Source organism: Zea mays, chromosome 10 (genome assembly GCF_902167145.1).
Source record: "Zea mays cultivar B73 chromosome 10, Zm-B73-REFERENCE-NAM-5.0, whole genome shotgun sequence".
Classification (NCBI taxonomy): domain Eukaryota; kingdom Viridiplantae; phylum Streptophyta; class Magnoliopsida; order Poales; family Poaceae; genus Zea; species Zea mays.
Window position 1 is genome coordinate 125137876 of NC_050105.1, and position 18996 is coordinate 125156871.

Consider the following 18996-nt stretch of genomic DNA (forward strand, 5'->3'; position numbering starts at 1 on the left):
CACTAGTTTCAACGGTAAACCCGCGTCAAAATTTTACACAAATCTCCCTCACTTTTTCTTCTATCAACCCACCATCCTCTCCTCTATTTGTCTCTTCCACTTTTATCTCAACCGCACCAAAAAAACATAGCCCGATTCTCGCTTGGTCCACCTACGTCGACTGGTACGCCCGCTCGCGCCGTCGCTGTCTTCGCGCCGATGAGAACCGCTCGTCACCGTGTGCCGCAAGACACGCCTCAGCCTCGTGGAGCATTGGGTCAACTACGACGCAACGTCAACGACATCTAGGCCCATGCCATCTGGTTTTGGGGGATGGATTACCCCATGCAGGCGCTAGGGAGAATCTGAGGGAGATGTTCAACATGGTGGGGAAGAAGTTCAACGAGGCCGTGCGGAAGAACGAGGGCATCGTTGGTGACGTTTGGCAGCATCGTGAGTGCTTCGATTTCCCCACGTCTCTCTCTCCCTCCTTACTTCAACCGCAGGCAAAACCTTAGCCGATTAGATCCCGTGTTGCTCCTCCGCCGCCTGCCGCCTCACTATGGAAAACCACTCTGAAACCGAGCTCCACCTCTGCGTTCCTCCACCGCAGAAGCTCCACTTCATTCGCACCGGTGGAGATCTTCTTCATGTTTGTTGGGGACGTAGCAGCTAGAGATGGGCAAGGGCGACGACTGATGCGGCGGCCGCCGTGTCCTCTTCATTGTTCACCGCGACGACCTCGTCAATGTCATCGTGGAAGAGGCTCACCGCCTAGAGCCCCATCAAAGTTGTGTTGATGTCCACTGCATGGATCCCACCAATTAACGCGCTCATTGAAGCACCACCCGCCACTGCCCCCCTTCCTCGTGTCCTTTTTCTGCTGATCTAAACTAAATTTTTACAGGCCTCTGATGTCTTGAACATATCTGAAGGCCTGGCATTATTGACAAGAATTGCTGGGGGCACTATCTGTTGTGATTCTAGACATCCATTGCCACACCACTCGATGTTGGAGAAAAGCCTGAGAGAGGTTTTGGATCTGTCATGCCAAAGTTCATGTGACACGTTGGATCAGGTTCGTGCCGAAACTTGAAGGTATCTTTTCTTGATTTTTACTGACCCCTTTCCATTTACTTGTTACTTTCAGTTTGTACTTTAACATTTTTATTTTATTTTATTCTCTTGTTGTAGAATTGTTTTTCTTACTCTATTTCTTTAATTTGGTCATGATGTGCATGTTCTTTTTGGATCTGTACACTCAGTGTTCCAGAAGGTTGGCCTTACCAGGAAGTTCAGACCTTGTGGCATTGGCGCTGCTCCGCCTTCTCTGCCTTCCTTGCATCCTTCTTCTGCTAATCTGAACTAAATTGCTACAGGCCTCAGATGTGTCGAACATACCTAAAGGCTTGTCATTATTAACAAGAATTGTTGAGGGCACTAACTGCTGTGATTCTATACCTCCCAGACCACTCGGTGTTGGAGAAAAGCCTAAGAGAGGTTTTGGATCTGCCATGCTAAAGTTCATGCGACACGTTGGATCGGGTTCATGCCGAAACTTGAAGGTATATTTTCTTGATTTTTACTGATCCCTTTTCATTTACTTGTTACTTTCAGTTTGTACTTTAACATTTCTTTAATTTGGTCGTGTTGTGCATGTTCTTTTTGGATTCATATATTCAGTGTTCTAGAAGACCTTCCATACCAGAAAATTCAGACCTTGTTTAAGGAACCTAATGTTTGTACATGAATTCCAGATTTCATGTGGACTTCACCAGACTCAGAGGTTTTCATTGATAGACCATAATATATAATGCATGGCTCCCACTGTTTCACAAGCTAAGCATGCTTTTGCTTTCTGTGTTCAAGGCCTTATGGATTTCTTGTCAACAGAAAATAGTTTCTGTCCCGATAGAGTAACAAAGGCATGTGTGATTTATTTTATTTCAGTCCCAAATTATTTTTAACTATCCTAACACCACATGGTTGATTTCATGGAGTAATCCATGCCTTCTTTCATTAGGCAGTAGAAAAGGTAAAGGTTGCAAGGGAAGTATTCCCCATGTGAGTTTGTAATCATCCATACACATCTAAAATGTTATCCTTTTTTGTTTGTGCCAGATTGAAGTGTTTAACAACAGTTGCTAGCTTACCAGGATCTCGCACAGAGAAGGTGCATATCTAAAAATCTATCGTTTGATACTGATGGTCACAAAAGGCAGCAACGTCTCGGATGTATTTATAAGAATGGTGGTCAGTGTATAAGCTAGAAAACATCTGATCTTTTTCTTTGGAACTATCTGAATTAGGTAGCAGTGATCTGTCAGATCATGGCATCAACTCCTAATGTTAGACCGCTGAAGCTCCATACAAGTGCCATCAAAATGCCCCAGTCACCCTAACTAAAAACCAGAAACTTAAAAGTTTGGACCCTTGGGATTAGGCAAAAACATGATTAGGCCAATATTTGGCTTTATTCATACATTCGCATAACATAGCTATGTGTGTTTTTATTTCTGACAATATCTGTAATCTAAATGAGTTAAAAGATCCAAATAAAGGTCTCCCAAGATCACAACAAAGGTAATATGAAAGTTTCTGTGCTGATATTTAGATGATCATGATCTCCATCACAATTTTTCAGTTGAAAATGTATGCAATTTATTTTTGGCTTATATATGGCGATATCAGAAATCTCAGTTTGGAGTTTACTTTTTGACCTGCTGTACCAGGATCTCCTGCTACTTTTCAATTGCAGATTGATTTACTTTAACCCAATTTATTTTTTTAGATAAAGACAAAATTCAAATTTGCGGGGCTATTTCTCTACTCCTTTAAGAAGCGAGCAAGGATAGCCTACGGGGACATGTTTGATTCAGCTTTTTCTGATCGATTTTTCTAAGAATCTGACTGTGGAGAGAATCTAGTTGTGGGAAGAATCTGAGTATCATGAGGATTACATACGAAGGGAGATGAATTGGTCTAAAGGGTTCAGGATCTAAAAAACGATGGATTCCTACTATTGCGACGACTTAGCTGATTCTCTGTTCTTGTTGATTTTGGATGGTTTTTAACATTCTTATAGAAGCGGACTAAAAAAACTAGGGCGTTTGGCGGTCCGCAACAACTTTTGATAGTCAGAAGCTGAAAAAGCCTAAACAAACAGGGTCGTAGTGCTCCGATCGCCGACGACGACTATCGTGCATGAGGCCAGCAGGAGCAGAAAGACTAGGGTAAGTTAATATGGACTCGATGGGCATGGGAATAGAAGCGAGCTAAGGTGTTTGCTTCACCTTTATTTTTTTCATTTTTTTATTTGTCTTCTTTCTTATGGGCGTGGACAAGAGATGGCAATATGTAACAGAAATGGTTTTTATGTGATACAAATCTCTATTTTCGATATCTCTATATCTATTTTGTTTCTCATGTCTCCATTTGTTATAATGGTTTAGGAAAATGCCGTTCATGATCTACTCTGTTTCTTTGGAAATTAGCTGTTGTAGAATATTATTGCAAGATATTATCTATTTTGTTTCTCATGTCTCCATTTTTCTTATAATGGTTTGGGAAAATGTCATTCATGATCGGTTGTTTCTTTGGAAATTAGATGTTGTAGAATATTATTGCCAGATATTGCTACAGTGTCGTACGCTTAGGTCACTACAAAATAGAGGTGGTTTATAATAAATGTTTTTTGTTTTACATAAGCCCTACTCCTTTATCTAGAAGCCCAGAGATTGAAGCAAAGCTGAAATATATCGATTTGCAACACGTTTAAATATTTATCTCATTCAAATAAAATCTAACTCTGTAATATATAGAAACCGTAGCGACGCACAGGCATATAACTAGTTAGCAAATATGTTTGTACGTTACAACGAGGAATATAACTTGTTGCATAATAGTTTATACAGATAATTTGCAGCTCAAAAAATTAAGTTTAGTGTTCCGACTCGTATATACGAGTATGGGATGCTTTGGTATTTATCCAGTGATCGTCTGTGTGTGTATTTATTTTGTTTTAATCTCAGAATGTGCTGAAGACTGCATCATACATACATAGGGGTGTTAATAAACTCTAAATTTTAGACTACAAACTTTAAAGATCGAATCAGATTAGGATCATACCATATTCCTAGTCTTTTTTTTATATTCCTAGTCTTTTTTTAACTAACATTATTTATAGTAAAAGCTCTAACTTTTTATGAAGTAACATTTAGACCGTGATCCATTACACTAGTACACAACTACACACAACGTTATTACTAACGGTTTCTGATCTCTAAAAAGATTTGAAGTGGTCGTAAACAAAGCACAAGAATGGACACATTGTCACAATGAAATCGTTGTGTGGACATCTCCAATTTGCGTGAGCAAATAATAGGGGCATGATTTGGCATTGGGATGTGCATAGTAACAGCCTAAATAGTAGATCAATCATGCACGTGGCAGAAAACAAAATAGTACGACTAACCTTTAAAATAAAGATAGGTGTAGCAAAACAGTCATGACATTAACACGAAAAGTTACTGCTATTAAAAAGTCAATATCATTATGATGGGAAAGAAGGCACTGCTCTTTTACCTATGGCAAAAAAAACTAAATACAATTGCACATCAAGGAAGTTGATTCACGCTTATACAATTGTACATCAAGGAACTTGTCGGCGTTTCGACCCCGGGGGTCCCTGGACCGACGAGTAAATTGTCGCTGCGTGCCCCAGCCCAGATGGGTTGGCGCGAGACGGAACACAAAGGGGAAAACCGCGGCTTCGTGTTATCCTGCGCCAGAGTGGGTGCGCTTGTAGTAGGGGTTACAATTGTTTGCGAGGGAGAGAGAGGGAGAGTCCCGCGTGACCACCCTCCGTATGAGGGCCCTGGCCCTTCCTTTTATAGATGCAAGGAGAGGGTCCAGGTGTACAATGGGGTGTAGCAATATGCTAATGTGTCCGGCAGAGAGGAGCCAGAGCCCTATGTACACGGTGTTGTGGCCGTCGGAGGAGCGTTTGAGCCCTATAGAAGCACAGCTGTCGGGGTTGTCGGGACCTTGCTGACGTCTCCTTGCTTCCGTAAGGGGCTGAGAGCCGCCGTCGTCATGGACGCACGCGGGGAGCCATCATTACTTGTTACCGGGGCGAGCCTGGATGGGACGCCGGTCTTGTTCCCCCATAGCCTGAGCTAGCTAGGGGTAGGATAATGATGTACCCCCTGCGGCGTGGTCGGTCCGAGCCCGAGGTCGGGCGAGGCGGAGACTCCTCCTGAGGCCGAGGCCGGGGTCGGGCGAGGACGCGATTCCTCCCGAGGTCGAGGTTGAGGCCGGGCCCTGGGGTCGGGCGAGGCGGAGACCACCTTTCGAGGTCGAGGTCGAGGCCGAGCCCTGGGGTCGGGCGAGGCGGAGACCACATTCCGAGGCCGAGGCGGGGGCCGAGCCCTGGGGTCTGGCGAGGCGGAGACTTCTCCTGAGGCCGAGGCCCAAGGTCGAGCGAGGCGGAGCTTCCTGTGGCGCCTGAGGCTGGACTGAGCTGCTGTCAGCCTCACCCTGGCGGGTGGCACAACAGTCGGAGAGGGGCGAGCGGCGCTGTTTTCCTGTCAGGTCAGTCAGTGGGAGGGCGAAGTGACTGTGGTCACTTCGACCTTGCCGACTGAGGCACGCGTGTCAGGATAAGGCGCCAGGCGATCCTTGCATTGAATGCGCCTGCGATACGGTCGGTTGGTGAGGTGATTTGGCCATGGTTGCTTCACAACGAAGCCTTGTCCGAGCTGGGCTTCGGGCGAGTCGAGGGTGCGCCCGTTGCTAAGGAGGCCCTCGGGCGAGGCGTGAATTCGCTTGGGACTACAGTCCCCGCCCGAGGCTGGGCTCGGACGAGGCGAGACCGTGTCCCTTGAGCAGACGAAGCCTTGACCTGAATTGTGCCCATTAGTCTCTGTAGTTTGCGCTGATGGTGATTACTACCTGAGTTTAGGACTGTTGGGGGTAACCCTAATTATGGTACCCGACAGTAGCCCCCGAGCCTCAAAGGGAGTGTTGGTACTCGCTTGGAGGCTTTGTCGCACTTTTTGCAAGGGGACCGGCCCTTCTCGGTTATATTTTGTTCCGGTGGGTGCGCGCGAGCGCACCCGCTGGGTGTAGCCCCCGAGGCCTTGGAGGAGTGGTTTGACTCCTCTGAGGTCTTAATGCCTTTCGTGATGCCTTGGCCGGTCTGGTTGCTCCCTCATGCGATCTGATCGTAGTCCGGGTGCATGGTCAGGTTCCGAGTTTTCAGGCTGGTTTGTTGACGCTGTCAACGGTTTGGCCGGAGCCGGGTTTGCGAGAGCAGCCCCCGAGCCTCTGCACAGAGCGAGAGGACGATCAAGGACTGACTCGGCTTTTATCATACGCCCCTTCGTCGCCTTTCCGCAAGGAGGAGGGGGGGAAAGCGCCATGTTGCCCTCGGAGGGCGCCGAACATGGTGTCTCCAGTGAGTTGCTAACGGGTGATCCGAGTGGACGCCCGTGTCCCGTTCGATAAGGGTCGGATAGTAGCCCAGAGGCACGCTCCAAAAGTACCTGCAGATGATTTGCCGGACCCGGTCCCGTTCGATAGGGTCCGAGGGCTCGATGCCTCCCTCTGGTGGGATTCCATTACAAAATCGCTCCTGCTGGTCTCGGAAATGTCCTAGGGTACCTCGGGAGCGTAGCCCGAGCCTCGGCCATGTATCGGACGTACCCAGAGTCATCCCTCGCTCTGCGTGCTCTAGGGCGGCTGTCGAACCCTTCGAGGGGTCAGCCTTCGAACCCCTGATCAGTAGTGGGCGCGGAGCCTGAGTGCTCTGAGGTGGCTGTCGAACCCTTCTGAGAGGCCAACCTTCGAACCTCTGATCAGTAATGAGCCTGAAGCCCGAGTGCTCTAGGGCGGCTGTCGAACCCTTCCGAGGGGCCAGCCTTCAAACCCCTGATCAGTAGGAGGGCTCGGGGCCCGCTTCCTTCACGGAGAAGGATCCCTTTCGGAGTATCCCCTTTCCCGGTCCCTGTAGCAAGAGAGAGAAAGGGGAAGAAGAAAAGGGATACGAATTTAAATGATGTGGCACACCTTTTTTTATGCGGTCATCATGGCGGAGGTGAAATGTCGCCCACTTCACCTGCCAAAGATGTCGCTTGCCCTGTCGCGAAGTTAATGCGACAGGATGGGTGGTTCGCGGGGCAACCGTTGTGCGAGCCGTTCGAGGGACGGAACACGGGCGCGTCGTCTTCACGCCGTGGGAGAGGGCTCCCCTGCTGCTTCAGGAGGGGACGTGAGCCTGCAGACGATTTGACTCCTGCTTCCGCTCGCCTACTACCGCCATTACTGCCGACCCACTTTTGGCTATGTCGACCGTCGCGTCTCCTCCCGCGGCTGACTGACCCGTGACAGATGTGCTCGGTTGGCACTGTTGGGCCATGCGCAGGGTTGCCTCGAGTCGCGGCACCGGTTCCGCAGTCGAGGAGGCACGACATTGGCGCAAGTGGTGGTGCAGTTTTTCGCACGTAGTAACCGGCGCGCCGGTTACATGACGTGGGCCTGGGCCTCCTTGCTGGATGCGTCAAAATCGAAGGGGTGCGTCTCCGTGGTGCGGTTGCATGCCACCTGCATGGCGGTCCGCCCTTTCAACCGCCGGTTTCGGCGAGGGTGGAGGAGTGCTTGTAACCGCGGGGCGGTTACACGCTCCGCGCGTGGCGGTTTGGCTTCTTCTATCCCGGGCCAGCTTGCATGACGTGTGGGACCTAGCCCCCGTGTCATAGGGGGAGGACCCTGGGGCACGTTAGTGAAGACTTAGTCCACGACGCCTGAGGACGCGAGTGGGGAGAGCCGCCTTTAAAAAGGGATCGACCCCCCGGGTGGTAGCCATGTCTTCGCACTTCCCTCATGCATCGCATCCTTCCACCTTCCGAGCCCCCGGATGGGGAGCGCCCGCGTTTCCTTCGTCTTGTTGTTGGAGGAGCGCAACCTTACGGAGGTGGGCACCCTTCATCCATCGCTCGGCTTCAAGGATTTTCATCAGGCAGCCCGGCTGCATTCCCCCACCGATGGTCACCCAGGATGGTGACCACCAGTTCGGTGGTGGGGAGAAGCAAGCCGGGCTGCGGCCTCTGCCCCGCCCTCAGCTTCAAGGATCTTCATCATCCTTGCTGTGGCGGGGGGCGAGCTGAGCCGGAGCTCTACCTCCAGTATGGGCCGACGAGCCACCTCTTCCTTCAGCATTCAGGGGAGAGGGCGCTCACCGGCTTAGCGGAGGGGCGGACTTTGACAGCGCGGGGCCGGTCGGCCGCAGGCGTCGTCAGCTCCAGCATGCATGGCTCGCTGGCTCAGCTGGCTCTGGCGCAGCTTCCGGTGCCACCTCCTACCGCTGGGGCGGAGTGTGGCTATCTGCCCGCCGTACGGGCGGTTGTTGCGTCGTGCGCACCGGGGGACCGTCCAAGACGTCGCACGCCGCTAGGGCGGCGTTCGTGTTCTTGGATTGTCTCGTGCTCGCTCCGGCACGACGCCTCCGTGCGGAGGTCGGTGCTCGCCCGTCCGGGAGGACTTGAGTGGGGATCTGCCGGTGGGCAGGTGGCTGCCGTCGTTGGTGGTGAGGTGGTGGCAGTCGGAGAAGGTTTCTCCGCCGACGAGACCGTCGACGCCACCCGTGGACTGACCTCCGGCTCTTTGGCTTTGATAGCTTGTCCTCGCCCCTCGAGTGGGGACGCGGGCGAGGGCCTTGTCGCAGCAGCGTCTGCCCTGAGGTCATCGATGCTGCTGTTTAGCCGCCCGGAGCGGAGGTCATTGTCGCTGCTGATGGAGCGGTCGACGGCGAGCCACCTGGAATTTGTCGTCCCGCAAGCCCTCCGACGTGGAGGTTGTTCATACCCGCGGGAGTGGAACCGGAGTTCCGTTTGTAATGGCACCTTGAGTGCCGGTGTTTGTTCATTGTGGCTGTCGAAGCCTGAACATCTAGGTATTTGAGTGTAATACCGTGTTTCTTCCTCATTTCGAGCACTAGGACTCGCCTGTCGGCTAGCTGAACCGCTTAACCGAGTGTGAGTTGCCCTGTGCGGAAGGTGACGAGTGAGGTATCCGTATCCCAGAGGCGTAGGAGTCCCTCGACTCGGTCGGCCTTGCCACCCAAGGCTTCTCTTGCTCAGTTAAAGAACCCTCGGCTGCTCTGCGATGAGCCGGAGCCGGAGGCAGCGGTGTCAGCGTGGACAGAGGTGGAGTCGGCTCGAGAAGAAGCTTCGTTGACCTGGGAGCACGTGGCCTCCTTGGCCGAGGAGGTGCAGCAGCGCCGGCTGGAGCTTGGCCAAGTCGTCCGCCGGCGAGACCAACCCCGGAGTCGGGCTGCCGAGACCATGAGCTGGGCTGATGTCCTCGGGGGACAGCTGGCTGAGGCTACGGAGCGGTCGGTGGAGGTGTTTGCCCGGGCCGAGACCCTTACGGAGACCTTGGCTATGATGGCCCGAGCTTGGTGCTGGCCTCCTCCTTCGAGGTGGAGATCCTTCCGCCCGCGTCACCGTCCGAGGCCGGGCCAGATTCCGCCGAAGGTGGAGACGATGCCGAGGGTCCTGCTGCTCCCTCTGTTGATGTCTGAACCTACAGGGAGAGTTTGTCTGTAGTGTGCGTATGTTTTTCGCGGCCGCCGAGGCCCAAACATATCATTGTCGTGTTGTAAAGCTGCGTTTCCTTTCCTCTTGTTTTGAGTATCAAGACTTGTTCGTCGGTAACAGAATCGTTTATCCGAGCGAGAGTTACTTTTCACGGAAGGTGACGAGTGAGGTATCCATATCCCAGAGGCGTAGGAGTCCCTCGGCTCGGTCGGCCTCGTCGCTTATGTGCACTCTTACTCGTTCGTAGGATTCTGTTATCGATATAGTCGAGAAGGCACAAAAAATCGTTTTGGCAGAAAAGTTTTCGAGCGTTAAGACTTGTCCGGTTAGCAGAATCGCTTATCCGAGCATGAGTTACTTATCGCGGAAGGTGATGAGTGAGGTATCCGTATCCCGGAGGCGTAGGAGTCCCTCGGCTCAGTCGGCCTTGCCGCTTACGTGTACTCCGTCGTTTTCAGGATCCCGCTATCGAAGCAGTCGAAAAGCGCGAAAGATGTTCTGGCAGAAGACTTTTTCCGAGGAAAATTTTTTACGCAGAGGGGGTTCCCCCCTTCTAGCCCCCGAGGGAGGGTCGGGCTTTGCCGAGGCAAGGCTGACCCTTCCTTGACGGTTAGATCTTATTTGTGTATGTATAGAAAACGAGGTATATGAACGACTTGAAAACATCTTAAGGGTAAAAGCAACGTAGCTGTCGGATGTTCCAAGCGTTGTTGTAGACCTCGCCTTGATTGTTGGCCAGCTTGTATGTTCCGGGCTTCAAAATCTTGGCGATGATGAATGGCCCCTCCCAGGGAGGAGTAAGCTTGTGGCGCCCTCGGGCGTCTTGCCGCAGCTGAAGTACCAAGTCCCCCACTTGGAGGTCTCAGGGCCGAACCCCTAGGGCGTGGTAACGTCAAAGAGACTGCTGATATCGTGCCGAGTGTAGCAAGGCCACGTCCCGAGCTTCTTCCAGCTTGTCCAGCGAGTCCTCTCGGCTGGTCTGGTTGCTTTGGTCGTCGTACGCCCTTGTCCTCGGGGAACCGTATTCTAAGTCTGTGGGCAAGACAGCCTCAGCCCCATAGACTAGAAAGAACGGTGAGAAACCCGTGGCTCGGCTTGGCGTCGTCCTCAGACTCCAGACCACCGAGGGTAGTTCCTTCATCCACCGCCTGCCGAACTTGTTGAGGTCGTTGTAGATCCTCGGCTTAAGTCCCTGCAGAATCATGTCGTTGGCACGCTCCACCTGCCCATTTGTCATGGGGTGAGCCACGGCGGTCCAGTCCACCTGGATGTGGTGGTCCTCGCAGAAGTCCAGGAACTTCTTGCTAGTGAACTGGGTGCCATTGTCGGTGATGATGGAGTTCGGGACCCCGAAGCGATGGATGATGTTGGTGAAGAACGCCACCGCCTGCTCGGACCTGATGCTGGTTAGGGGTCGGACCTCGATCCACTTGGAGAAATTGTCGATGGCGACCAGCAGGTGCGAGAAGCCCCCGGGTGCCTTCTGCAAGGGACCGACGAGGTCCAGACCCCACATAGAAAACGCCCAAGTGATGGGTATTGTCTGCAGGGCCTGAGCGGGCAGGTGCGTCTGTCTTGCGTAGAATTGACACCCCTGGCAGGAGCGTACAATCCTAGGCGTCGGCCACCGCGGTCGGCCAGTAGAAACCTTGTCGGAAGGCGTTCCCAACGAGGGCTCGAGGTGCTACGTGGTGACCGCAAGCCCCCGAGTGTATCTCTTGCAATAGCTCATGTCCTTCAGCGATGGATATGCATCGTTGGAGAATGCCTGAGGGGCTGCGGTGGTAGAGCTCCCTTTCATCACCCAGTAAGACGAACGACTTGGCGCGCCGCGCCAGTCGCCGAGCTTCGGCTTTGTCGAGGGGGAGCTCTCCTCGGTGGAGATATTGCAGGTACGGGGTCTGCCAGTTTCGATTAGGCATGACCCCATCTCGCTCTCCCTCGACACGCAGTGCCTCACCCTCGGCGATCGAGGGTGCCTCGGGCTGGGCCAAGGCCTCCTCGGGCTGGGCCGAGGCCTCCTCGGGCTGGGCCGAGGCTTCCCCGGGCTCGGGCGTGTCGTTGATCTTGACGGAGGGTTGATGTATGTCTCTGGAGAAGACATCCGGGGGAACTGTTGTCCGCCCCGAGGCTATCTTAGCCAGCTCGTCCGCAGTCTCGTTGTACTGTCGGGCAACGTGGTTGAGCTCCAGTTCATAGAACTTGTCTTCCAGGCACCGAACCTCGTCGCAGTAGGCCTCCATCTTCCGGTCGCGGTAGTTGGAGTTCTTCATGACTTGGTTGATGACAAGCTGCGAGTCGCCACGAGCGTCGAGGCGCTGAACCCCTAGCTCGATGGCGATGCGCAACCTGTTAACCAGAGCCTCGTACTCGGCCACGTTGTTTGACGCCGGGAAATGGAGGCGCAACACGTAGCGGAGGTGCTTCCCGAGGGGTGAGATGAAGAGCAGGCCCGCACCTGCTCCTGTTTTCATCAGCGACCCATCGAAGTACATGGTCCAGAGTTCCGGTTGGATCGAAGCTGTTGGTAGCTGGGTGTCGACCCATTCAGCCACGAAGTCTGCCAAGACTTGGTACTTGATGGCCTTCTGAGGAGCGAACGAGATTGTCTCGCCCATGATCTCAATTGCCCACTTTGCTATCCTACCCGAGGACTCTCGGCACGGGATGATCTCCCCCAGGGGGAAGGATGACACCACAGTCACCGGATGAGACTCGAAGTAGTGTCACAACTTTCGCCGCGTCAGAATTACTGCATACAGTAGCTTCTGAATTTGCGGGTAGCAGATCTTGGTCTCGGATAGCACTTCCCTGATGAAGTAGACCGGCCTCTAGACGAGCAGTGCATGCCCTTCTTCTCGTCTCTCGACTATGATCGCGGCGCTGACCACCTGAGTGGTTGCGGCTACGTAGATCAAGAGGGCTTCTCCTGCAGCGGGGGCACCAAGATGGGCGCACTTGTAAGGAGTGCCTTTAAGTTTCCGAGGGCTTCCTCGGCCTCGGGGGTCCAAGAGAAGCGCTCGGTCTTCCTTAAGAGGCGATACAAGGGTAGGCCTCTTTCGCCGAGGCGCGAGATGAAGCGGCTTAGAGCCGCAAGGCATCCCATGACCCTTTGTACTCCTTTCAAGTCTTTGATAGGCTCCATGTTGGTGATGGCCGCGATTTTCTCTGGGTTGGCCTCGATGCCCCGCTCGGAGACGATGAACCCTAGGAGCATGCCTCAGGGGACTCCGAAGACACATTTCTCGGGGTTAAGTTTCACGCCCTTCGCCCTCAGACACTTGAATGTCGTTTCAAGGTCAGAGAGGAGGTCGGAGGCTTTTCTCGTCTTGACCACGATGTCATCGACGTAGGCCTCGACCGTTCGGCCGATGTGCTCTCCGAACACGTGGTTCATGCACCTTTGGTATGTCGCGCCTGCATTCCTCAAACCAAATGGCATAGTAATATAGCAGTACATGCCAAAAGGTGTGATGAAAGAAGTCGCGAGCTGGTCGGACTCTTTCATCTTGATTTGGTGATACCCTGAGTAGGCATCGAGGAATGACAGGGTTTCACACCCAGCAGTGGAATCCACGATTTGATCGATGCGAGGCAGAGAGTAGGGAACCTTCGGACATGCTTTGTTTAGACCAGTGCAGTCTACACACATCCTCCATTTCCCACCTTTCTTTTTCACAAGCACAGGGTTGGCTAACCATTCGGGATGGAATACCTCTTTGATGAACCCCGCAACCATCAGCTTGTGGATCTCCTCGCCTATGGCTCTGCGCTTTTCTTCATCGAAACATCGCAAAGGCTGCTTCATGGGTCGGGCTCCAGCTCGGATATCCAGCGAGTGCTCGGTGACATCCCTCGGTATGCCAGGCATGTCCGAGGGACTCCACGCAAAAACCTCGGCGTTCGCGCGGAGAAAGTCGACGAGCATTGCTTCCTATTTGGGGTCGAGCTCGGAGCCGATCCGGACTTGCTTGGAGGCGTCGTTGCTGGGGTCGAGAGGGACGGACTTAACCGCCTTTGTTGGCTCGAAGTTGCTGGCGTGGCGCTTCGCATCTGGCACCTCCTTGGAGAGGCACTCCAGGTCGGTGATGAGGGCCTCGAACTCGGCGAGGGCCTCAGCGTATTCCACACACTCCACGTCGCATTCGTACGCGTGTCAGTATGTGGATCCGACGGTGATGACCCCGTTGGGGCCCGACATCTTGAGCTTGAGGTAGGTGTAGTTGGGGACGACCATGAACTTGGCGTAGCACGGTCTCTCCATCACCGCGTGGTAGGTTCCTCAGAACCCGACCACCTCGAACGTGAGGGTTTCCTTTCGGAAGTTGGAGGGAGTCCTGAAGCAGACGGGCAAATTGAGTTGTCCAAGGGGCTGTACGCGCTTCCCGGGGATGATCCCGTGAAAGGGCGCCGCACCGGCCCGGATCGTGGACAGATCCATCTGCAAGAGCCCGAGGGTCTCGACGTAGATGATGTTGAGGCTGCTGCCTCCGTCTATGAGGACCTTGGTGAGCCTGACGTTGCCGATGACAGGGTCGACAACGAGCGGGTACTTTCCTGGGCTCGGCACGCGGTCGAGGTGGTCGCCTTGGTCGAAGGTGATGGGCTTGTCGGACCAGTCTAGGTAGACTGGCGCCGCCACCTTCACTGAGCAGACCTCCCGGCGCTCCTGCTTGCGGTGCCGAGCCGAGGCTTTCGCCACTTGCCCACCGTAGATCATGAAACAGTCGTGGACCTCGGGGAACTCCTCGGCCTTGTTGCCCTTCTTCTTGTCGTTGTCATGGCCTCTGCCACCTTCCGCCGGGGGCCCGACCTTATGGAAGTAGCGCCGAAGCATGACACATTCCTCAAGGGTGTGCTTGATGGGACCCTGATGATAGGGGCACGATTCCTTGAGCATCTTGTCGAACAGGTTGGCCCCTCCGGGAGGCTTCCGAAGGTTCCTGTGCTCGGCGGCAGCGACAAGATCTGCATCGGTGGCGTCGCGTTTCGCTTGCGACTTCTTCTTGGCCTTCTTCTTCGTGCCACGCTGGGCGGACGCCTCAGGGATGTCTTCCTGCTGGCATTCCTGAGGCTGCTTGTCCTTCCAGAAGATGGCCTTGACCGCCTCCTGACCAGAGGCGAACTTGGTGGCGATATCCATCAACTCGCCCGCCCTGGTGGGAGTCTTGCGACCCAGCTTGCTCACCAGGTCGCGGCAAGTGGTGCCGGCGAGGAACGCGCCGATGACATCTGAGTCGGTGATGTTGGGCAGCTCGGTGCGCTGCTTTGAAAATCGCCAGATGTAGTCTCATAGGGATTCCCCTGGCTGCTTGCGGTAGCTTCGGAGATCCCAGGAGTTCCCAGGGCACACATATGTGCCCTGGAAGTTTCCAGCGAAGGCTTTGACCAGATCGTCCCAGTTGGAGATCTGCGCAGGAGGCAGATGCTCTAGCTAGGCTCGGGCGGCGTCAGAGAGGAACAGGGGGAGGTTGCGGATGATGAGGTTGTCATAATCCGTTCCACCTAGCTGGCAGGCCAGTCGGTAGTCCGCAAGCCATAGTTCCGGCCTTGTTTCCCCCGAGTACTTGGTGATGGTAGTCGGGGCTCGGAACCGGGTCGGGAACGGCGCCCGTCGTATGGCCCGGCTGAAAGCTTGCGGACCAGGTGGTTCGGGCGAGGGGCTCTGATCCTCCCCACTGTCGTAGCGTCCCCCACGCCTGGGGTGGTAGCCTTGGCACACCTTTTCGTCGAGGCGGGCTCGACGGTCGTGGCGGTGGTGCTCGTTGCCGAGGCGACCTGGGGCCTCAGGCGTCGCGTCCCGCGTGCGCCCGGTGTGGACCGAGGCTTCCCGCGTGAATCGGGAAGTCGCGGCGCGATGCTCCGGGGGGGGGGGGGTACCCTTGCCTTCGGGAGGCAGAGCTCTCGGCCCGTCGGACCACGGCATCCTCCAGGAGATTCTTGAGTTCTCCCTGGATACGCCGCCCCTCGGTAGTAGATGGCTCCGGCATCGCTCGGAGTAGTATTGCCGCTGCAGCCAGGTTTTGGCCGACTCCACTGGAAGCCGGGGGCAGCCTTGCTCTGGCATCGTCAGTGACGTCCTGGGCCTGATGACGCGCTTCTCCGGCTAGTGCTCGGCCTGCCCACTCCTGCCCGATGTTTTGCCGGAGCTGCACAAGTTGTCCTGCTTCCTCGTCGAGCTTGGCCTGCATCTCGCGGATTTGCTCGAGTTGTGTGTCCTGACCCCCCGCAGGGACTGGGACCACAGCTAGCTACCGCAGGATGTCAACGCGAGGCGCAGGCCTAGGGGGATCGTCGTCCTCCGGCATACCAAGGTGGTTGCCTTCGTCGAGACCCCCTAGATCGACGTGGAAACATTCGCGACTTGGGCCACAACCCTCGTCGTCAAGGCTGTGGCCATCATCGGAGCAATCGGAGAGGTAGTAGTCACATGCGGTCATGAAGTCTCGCATGGCACTGGGATTACCGAGCTCGGAAAAATCCCATCCAGAGTAGGGCTCGTCATCTTCCTCGGAACCCGGGGGACCGTAGGTCGAGACGGTCGTCAGTCGGTCCCAGGTTGACCACATATGGTACCCCGGAAGGTTAGGATATGCCTTTATGAAAGCGTCCACCGAAGCGGGGTCGCTTGGTGGATCGAAGCTGAATCTAAAAGGCACAGGGTGGAAAACGGACAGTACCTATTGATCGACGGACGGTGACGAAGTCGCGTAGGGGACGAACTACACCGTTATCTCAGGTACGAGGCTAACGCCCAGCAAGTCCTCCGCGAGGGTGCTGGCGTCATTTGTCCGCTTGGGGTTGGTGTGTTGCGGGGAAACGACGCTCGTCGTCATCTCAGGCGCGAGGTCAACGCCCGACGTGTCCCCCGCTGGGGCGCCGGCATCGTCGACTCGCTCGACAGCCAACGAGGTGCCGCCTCCTGCTTGGCCACGGTTACCCCGCCTCCTCCTCCTGCAGCGAGGAAGGCGATGGGACAAACTCGGATGTTGCTCTTCCGCCATGGGGGAAAGACGTCGGCGAGTCCGCCGCCGCCGGGCGGGTTGACGGTCGCCGTTGTCGCTGTCGCGCTGCGGGGGAAGGAGTACCATGTCGTAGCTGCCGTCGAGGGACATGAACTCGAGACTCCCGAAATGGAGCAGCGTCCCAGGCTGAAGAGGTTGCTGGAGACTACCCATCTGGAACTTGACGGGAAGTTATTCGTCAACACGCAGCAGTCCCCTACCTGGCGCGCCAAATGTCGGCGTTTCGACCCCGGGGGTCCCTGGACCGACGAGTAAATTGTCGCTGCGTGCCCCAGCCCATATGGGTTGGCGCGAGACGGAACACAAAGGGGGAAAACCACGGCTTCGTGTTATCCTGCGCCAGAGTGGGTGCGCTTGCAGTAGGGGTTACAAGCGTTCGCGAGGGAGAGAGAGGGAGAGTCCCGCGCGACCACCCTCCGTATAAGGGCCCTGGCCCTTCCTTTTATAGATGCAAGGAGAGGGTCCAGGTGTACAATGGGGGTGTAGCAATATGCTAACGTGTCCGGCAGAGAGGAGCTAGAGCCCTATGTACATGGTGTCGTGGCCGTCGGAGGAGCGTTTGAGCCCTGTAGAAGCACAACTGTCGGGGTTGTCGGGACCTTGCTGACGTCTCCTTGCTTCCGTAAGGGGCTGAGAGCCGCCGTCGTCATGGACGCTCGCGGGGAGCCATCTATACTTGTTACCGGGGTGAGCCTGGATGGGACGCCGGTCTTGTTCCCCCGTAGCCTGAGCTAGCTAGGGGTAGGTTAATGATGTACCCCCTGTGGCGTGGTCGGTCCGAGCCCGAGGTCGGGCGAGGCAGAGACTCCTCCTGAGGTCGAGGCCGGGGTCGGGCGAGGACGCGATTCCTCCCGAGGTCGAGGTTGAGGCCGGGCTCTGGGGTCGGGCGAGACGGAGACCACCTTCCGAGGTCGAGGTCGAGGCCGAGCCCTGGGGTCGGGCGAGGCGGAGTCCACCTTCCGAGGCCGAGGCGGGGGCCGAGCCCTGGGGTCGGGCGAGGCGGAGACTTCTCGTGAGGCTGAGGCCCAAGGTCGGGCGAGGCGGAGCTTGCTGTGGCAATCTGTTTTACCTGTGAAGTAGGAACCGACGCCATCTTTTCCCCATCGTATTTCATTAAGGTATAGAACACAACCCTCCTAATGTTAAGGTTGAGCCCCATCCCTACTGCATCGGTAGCTATGAGGACATCATATTCATTATGCTCCTCATTGAACAACTCTGCTTGATGTTGTCGTGTCTCTGGCGGCAGAGCTCCATAAATAACACAACACTTGTGGTTGGTAGACATCTCGATTTTCCACTTCAACTCGAATATCTTCTTGCGAGAGAAAACAACCACCCAGTCACTAGAGTGGATATTCTGGAAATACCCACAAACTGTATTTTCCTCAACAACAAGAGGCTTGAACCGCTCGTACTAATGCAGCACCAAATCATCCCCAGTGTCTGCACAGATCTTCCGGACAATGCTGAGCACACGCTAGGGTCGCCGCAGAGGTGTATCTCGTCCGCCCTGAGCCCAAGCAGAGCGCGCGTCCATGCAAAGCCCCTGACAGGGTCGGCCATCATCTGCACCTCGTCAACAACGGCGACCTCGTAGAGATCTCTTCGGTCGACACCATCTCAATGGTGCAGGCGAGATGGCTGGCGAAGGCCACCTCCTTAACCTCCTGGCCAGTGCGCAGGCTACAACTGACACCCGTGGCGTTTACCTTGTCGAATATCTCTATGGCGAGGAGGCGTAGGGGACTGCAGTACACCCCGGACTTGGCCGCCGAGAAGCTGGCGAGCGCGTTGTGAGTCTTGCCGCTGTTTGTTGGCCCGCAGTGGTACACGACGCGGCGGCGCATGGCACGCGTGGACGGATACCAGGTGTGAGGCGCCGTGAGGTCGGTCGTGGCCATCAGATCATGCGGCGTGAGGTCATCCGCGACCATCAATGATCTGGGCTGCCTCAGCTCGTCCGCCAAGTTGGAGGCGCAGCAGAACTCTACGAAGGCCAGAAGGAGGAGGTCGTGCGCGTCGTCCGCAGGGATCGGAGCGAGAGGAGATGCGCCGGGTAAAGCGGAGGCGACCTTCTCTTCGCTAACGTTGTATGGTGAAAGGAGTAAGATTAGATCGTCTATGGTGGAAGAGAGGCAACAGCTCCTATTTATATCGCAAGCTGCAATTGCGGCAGCCGCCGAACGCTGGATGAGACCGCAGATATCTCGGTAGAGTCGTCGCGTGCGAAGCGCTCGCGTCACAGTTGCTAATAACAACCACCCGTATCGTATTTAGGGGCGAACGTACTCTAACTGTTGGTCAGCAATGCTTAGCAATTGGAAACCCTTTTGGTTTTGACAATACTATAATTGTTGGTGTTATCAGTGGTTTAAATCTAGATATTTTCAGTC

The 18996-nt window shown here is 54.9% G+C and overlaps 1 pseudogene; it reads right to left on the bottom strand.

Annotated features, from left to right (window-relative positions):
• Nucleotides 1-651: 651 nt before the first annotated feature.
• LOC103642789 (ATP-dependent RNA helicase SUV3L, mitochondrial-like) lies at nt 652-18630 on the bottom strand (annotated as a pseudogene).
• Between the last annotated feature and the right edge of the window lie 366 nt (nt 18631-18996).